The sequence below is a fragment of the Mytilus edulis genome, chromosome 13, assembly GCF_963676685.1.
Source record: "Mytilus edulis chromosome 13, xbMytEdul2.2, whole genome shotgun sequence".
Classification (NCBI taxonomy): domain Eukaryota; kingdom Metazoa; phylum Mollusca; class Bivalvia; order Mytilida; family Mytilidae; genus Mytilus; species Mytilus edulis.
The window spans coordinates 11427469-11433468 of NC_092356.1; positions in this window are offsets into that span (position 1 = coordinate 11427469).

Below are 6000 nucleotides of genomic sequence, written 5' to 3' on the forward strand. Positions count from 1 at the left end.
AATTTTGTGAAAAGAAAAGGGATTGTAACATAAGGAATGTATCCGACATGGTATGTATAACGTATATTCTATTACGGTCAACCAACTCTTGATGGCATCCGTAAAATTTACAAAAGTATGATTCCAACCTAACCATTTGGAACTCTTGGTTAAAAATAAAAAGGTCACAATATGGAAGCTTTTGTCGTAAATTAAGTTTGTTTTCAAACGACCCTCGTAGTCAATTTTCTTATCAAATGACTAAATTAAAAGCTCAAACACATCAAATGAATGGATAACAACTGTCATATACCTAACTTAATACATCCATTTTCTTATGCAGGATATGCTTACCCTTCCGGAGCACCTGAGATCACCCCTAGTTTTTGGTGGGGTTCGTGTTGTTTATTCTTTAGTTTTCTATGTTGTGTCGTGTGTACTATTGTTTTTCTGTTTGTCTTTTTCATTTTTAGCCATGGCGTTGTCAGTTTGTTTTCGATTTATGAGTTTGACTGTCCCTTTGGTATCTTTCGTCCCTCTTTTTAAACCTGGTTTTATAGCACTAAACCTCTCACATGTACGACAGTCGCATCAAAATACATTATATTGATAACGATACGTGATGCAGACATAACGGGTAAGAAAGTCACAATTAGGGATGCAGCAGTCAACAGTATGTTATAATCTTTTAAATCACAATAAAAGAAACAAATATCTAACAAAGAAGCAAAACAAAAGAGCAATAAATCAAATCTAACAACCTCATTTATTGCTGTATTTCATAATTTGTGCCAAATCATCCCATGAAGGATTGAAATATTATAAGTACTTGGACCGAATGGGCAGATAAACAATAACTCTGACGTTAAATCGTGCGTTTAACGTCAGAATGTGAAACGTCACATATGTAGCGATCTAAAATTATTTTGTCGTTTAAAGTATGAAAAGAATATAGTCTATAAATAAACTCATCATAGATACCACTGGCAGGATTATTTTTTTTATTTACACCAGACGCGCGTTTCGTCTACAAAGTAGCAACATTCCAGCAGCACCGGTATATGGGGTATATATCTCCCAGTTGATACTATATTCCCGTGATTGCATTTCCTATCATGATTTTCTTGATAGAGTGTTGCTGCTCACAAGGAAGCCAGTAAACCAAGAGTTCCAAATTGTAAAGTTGAAATCATCCCTTCGTAAATTTTACGGACGCCATCACGAGTTGGTTGACCGTTATGGAATAACCGTTTCACAAATGATATTGGATATGTTCCTTACGTCGTAACTACAATCCCCTTCCCTTTCATGACTGTGACCTACCGAATTAGACTATTTACTGGATTTGTTATAACATGAGCAACACAACTAGTGCCACATGTTGAGCAGGATCAGCTTACCCTTCCGGAGCACCTGAGATCACCCCTAGTGTTTGGTGGGGTTCGTGTTACTTATTCTTACGTTTTTTTATGTTGTGTCATGTGTACTATTGTTTGTCTGGTTGTCTTTTGCAATTTTAGCCATGGCATTGTCAGTTTATTTTCGAATTATGAGTTTGACTATCCCTCTGATATCTTTCGTCCCTCTTATTTAATGAATACAGTTTGACAAATCTTTATTCCAGTTGATTTCAGGCGACACTTATATTTCAATCTGCATGTTTATCTTGTCAAAGTAAGCTATACACATTTTAAAAAAATCCATTTTAAGAAAAGGTAAAAAAAATAATTACGGAGTTAAATGAAATCCATAATTGGTGAGAAAATCTTTATCTAAGTTATCAAAGTATAACAAGTGACAAAAGATTGGAATGCTACCGAAAAACGTTAGCACCACACTGGTGTAATCTTCAAAGGGCACTGATCTACATATAGAAAAACTTTAATCTTTGAGCCTAAACTTTGAGAAAACAAATGAAACTTTAAAACTTTAAAACTTCTTATTTAAGGTCATTCTACCCGGACACATACATATTGTCAGCTCCAGTAACGAATTCCCTTTAAAAATGACATAAGACAACCAAACCTTATTCTACTGTTCAAATGCCGATTTCTTTAACTTTTCTGTGTTTTATTGTCCATATTAGTAAGATATGTCTGTCATTTTCATTTTTTTGGTTTAGGTTGTTGTAGGTTTCAAACAAGTCTTTTCGGTTTTTTTTACCGCTTCTGCTGTAACGATATTTGTCAGTTTCAATTTTACAGAAGGCTACTAGTCATTATATCTCCAGGGTAATATTGCTTTGCCAAGCTTCTTCTATTTTCGAATTCGCTATGACTTTGATTACTCTTTTGTATTTTTACGATTTTGGGCCTAGCACCAACCTCGATATAGAAAACGTGAGAATTCTGACCTACTATTTACTTTCTTTCATCTGTCATGAACAATTCTACGGCGTTTCAAAGCTAGATAATGACGAACAGAATAAATCCATGTGCGCGAAACGCAGAGAAAACAGTTGAAGTCCAGGTTACGCATGCGCAGAACGATTTTAAAATCGCATTTAAAAAAAAGTGAAAAAAAACCATAATGTGATTTGCGCACGTGCACCACATTTCCGTCACCAAAGATTATTGTTTCACTAGGTTGTCTTCATCGACTGCTCATTATGATGACTGAAGGCAACCACATCTTTTATTCTAATGTTGATTCTATTTGAAGTTACAATTTTCGTAACTAATTATTTCCCAAATCGGTTAAGATTGATTAGTATTATGAACTTATTGTTAATACAAGAAGGCATTTTTTTAGGACATTTTTAACAACGGAACAACGACATCCCATATTAGTCAGTAGAATTGACATACAACATGATCGCCAGATTAATAGGCTTGAAATAAAACAAAATGTCTCGCCTCTGCCCTGTTAGAAATTATAATAATGTGTCAGTTAAAGATTTTAAGTCTGCCTACATAAGCATTTAAAAACCGGCTCTGTGTCGTGTCGTTATAGTTCAAAGCAGTGTTTGTTAAAAATAAAAACAAAAACAAAATAATATCATATTAATATATTCATATTGCTTTTGATTTACAACTGGACGATAAACAGTAACCCATTTATTCATCCTAATTAAAACATTTACAGTCCAGGATACTGTCATTTAAAATAGTTATGTAATTTTAACTCTCTCCGAATAATCAAAAAGAAACAATTGCATTTAGATGTTCCTTAAAATGTTAAAATTCATAATTCAAACAAACAAAAGACAAATGAATCCAAGTCAAAGCGACGAAAAAAATTGCTGCTGTGGTGTTACTCATCGTGCCTTTTCACAAATGTTACGTTTTTTAAATTTATAAAAAAAAATATTGGAGCATCTTTGAACATATCTAATGAAGGAATGCCATATCAGACAATAACTGATAACGTTTATTTTTTGAGGTCTTTGTATAATTACAATGCTATAAGAACAAATGACTTATACATAACTGATACACAAATCTCATAGAAACTCAGCTCCTTCACACGTATTATCTCCTAAATTTGAATGGGATAAAAAAAAAATCAAAATATAACATTCATCACAAATATTCGTTTGTTCAGACTAAAAGTTTGTCACCTACAGCGCAGTATAGCAATCATGTAGTACTCTGATTTAAACAACAAATGGAAGTGTTTAACAACCTTGACTGGCTTTTTTAAATGCAATTTTAAATTTACCCATACAAGTTCTTTCACTTAAACGACATTTATTTAATGTTAACTAACTGTTTAACATTAAATAGAAATGCATCACAAGTCCCTCCATTGCACACCAACATACAGTCGTTTGATTTGTCATAATATATTCCTGTTGGCTTTTGCAACCCATCTTTCTCAGTAAGTAATTCTTTATGATGTTTACCATCAGGTGATACCACTACAACATTGTTAGATTTATTACAAACAACATACACATTACCATTATTATCTGTTGTTACTCCCGTCGGTATTTGCATCGTAACATTGGAAAACTTCCATCTGACCGATCCATACAAGTCACAACAATATACGGTGAGAGTAAGGGGATCGGTGAGAAACAAGCTGTCGGTATCAGTTGATAAACTTATGTGCAGTGATTGAAAAGGGCAATGAAATGATCGAACTATTTCTTCTGTCATTTTCATTACATCTATTTTCTGGTGACCAATAACAACATACATCAGTCCGTTTTGAAAAGATAAACCGCTGATACAATTGAAAAGATATACCGCTGTTACAATTGAAAAGATATACCGCTGTTACAATTGAAAAAATATACCGCTGTTACAATTGAAAAGATATACCGCTGATACAATTGAAAAGATATACCGCTGTTACAATTGAAAAGATACACCGCTGTTACAATTGAAAAGATATACCGCTGTTACAATTGAAAAGATATACCGCTGATACAATTGAAAAGATATACCGCTGATACAATTGAAAAGATATACCGCTGATACAATTGAAAAGATATACCGCTGATACAATTGAAAAGATATACCGCTGATACAATTGAAAAGATACACCGCTGATACAATTGAAAAGATATACCGCTGTTACAATTGTTTTCTTCACTTGTTCAGTGTTGGTATCGATTATTTCTATATCTCGATTGTACGAGACAGCAACGTCTTTTTCGTTTATTACTGAAATACATTTCGGATGATTTGACAATCTGATCATTCGATTGTGACTTCCATTTATATTGTAGATATGTAGTATGTTGTTGAAATAATCCGTAAACACCAACTGATCATTGGTGATACCACAATCACTAATTAGACTATTTTGAATTGGTTCTATTTGTAACCTCTGTCGCCGACTAATATCAAACTGGAAATATGACTTAAGTCGTACAGATTCTGCAAAAATGAAAACTGAATATTTTAGGGAATATTTGAAAACTGACGAATTTGTAATGGATTTTAATGAACATATCCTCAGGTGTAAACTGATTTATATCTTATTAATTCTGAACCAACCTTAATGGAACATATACGTATGATGTCTTTACGCTTAGACAACAACATTTAGATTAAGTGACCATAATTTATTAATAAAAAAGAGAAGATACCCTAAAATACCAAGAGAAGAAAGATTATGCAAAAACTGTAAACAAATTGAAGATGAAATTCATTTCTTTTTACATTGTATGAGAAGGTATCAAATGCAAATCGTGCGCATATAAAGCCAAGAAAAGTCACATACGAACAAATATCAATAACAAAACATAAGAAATAGAAAATGAGACACACGAACTTAACCTATCACAAAACTAGAGATGAAAACAGGTGTTACACAAGGGTTAGTTTTTCTTCTGTGCTACAACTGAAGTCACTCGTGACGCTTTAATAAGTAACAATCTAGTATTAATTCGCGTTCAGTGTTGTGATAATCATAAAAAAAGTCCGCTAAATTGAAGGAACTACAAGAAGAATTTACAAAACCATCTGTAACAATCAAATTGCATAAAGATTGTTCAATCTTGAAAACAATGATAGCATAATAAATAAGTTCCAACTTGGACATAAACTGTTTCTATATCTTAGACATTTCAGTTTGTATATATTTACTTGCCATCACATTATGTTCTTGTTTTAGAGTCATTAATAGCCAAAGGATGGTCTGCCTGTTCAGCTTTAGCATGTTTATCGACACTTTTTATATCACTAGTCTCTTCTAAAATATATTAACTATGGTTCTTATGTATGGTTTACTGTTTACAAATTTTTGAATTTTTTGAAAAACTAAGGCTTTTCCACCTCAGGCATAGATTACCTTAGCTGTATTTGGCAAAACTTTTAGGAATTTTGGTCCTCAATGCTCTTCAACTTCGTACTTTATTTGGCCTATTTAACTTTTTTGGATTCGAGCGTCACTGATGAGTCTTTTGTAGACGAAACGCACGTCTGGCGTATATACTAAATTTAGTCCTGGTATATATGATGAGTTTATTTACAAGACAAAAATTCATAATATTTCATCTTTGTCACTATGTCTCTTTACACGTACTGTAGCATTTAGTACCATAAAATATTAAATCGCCACTAGCTACTA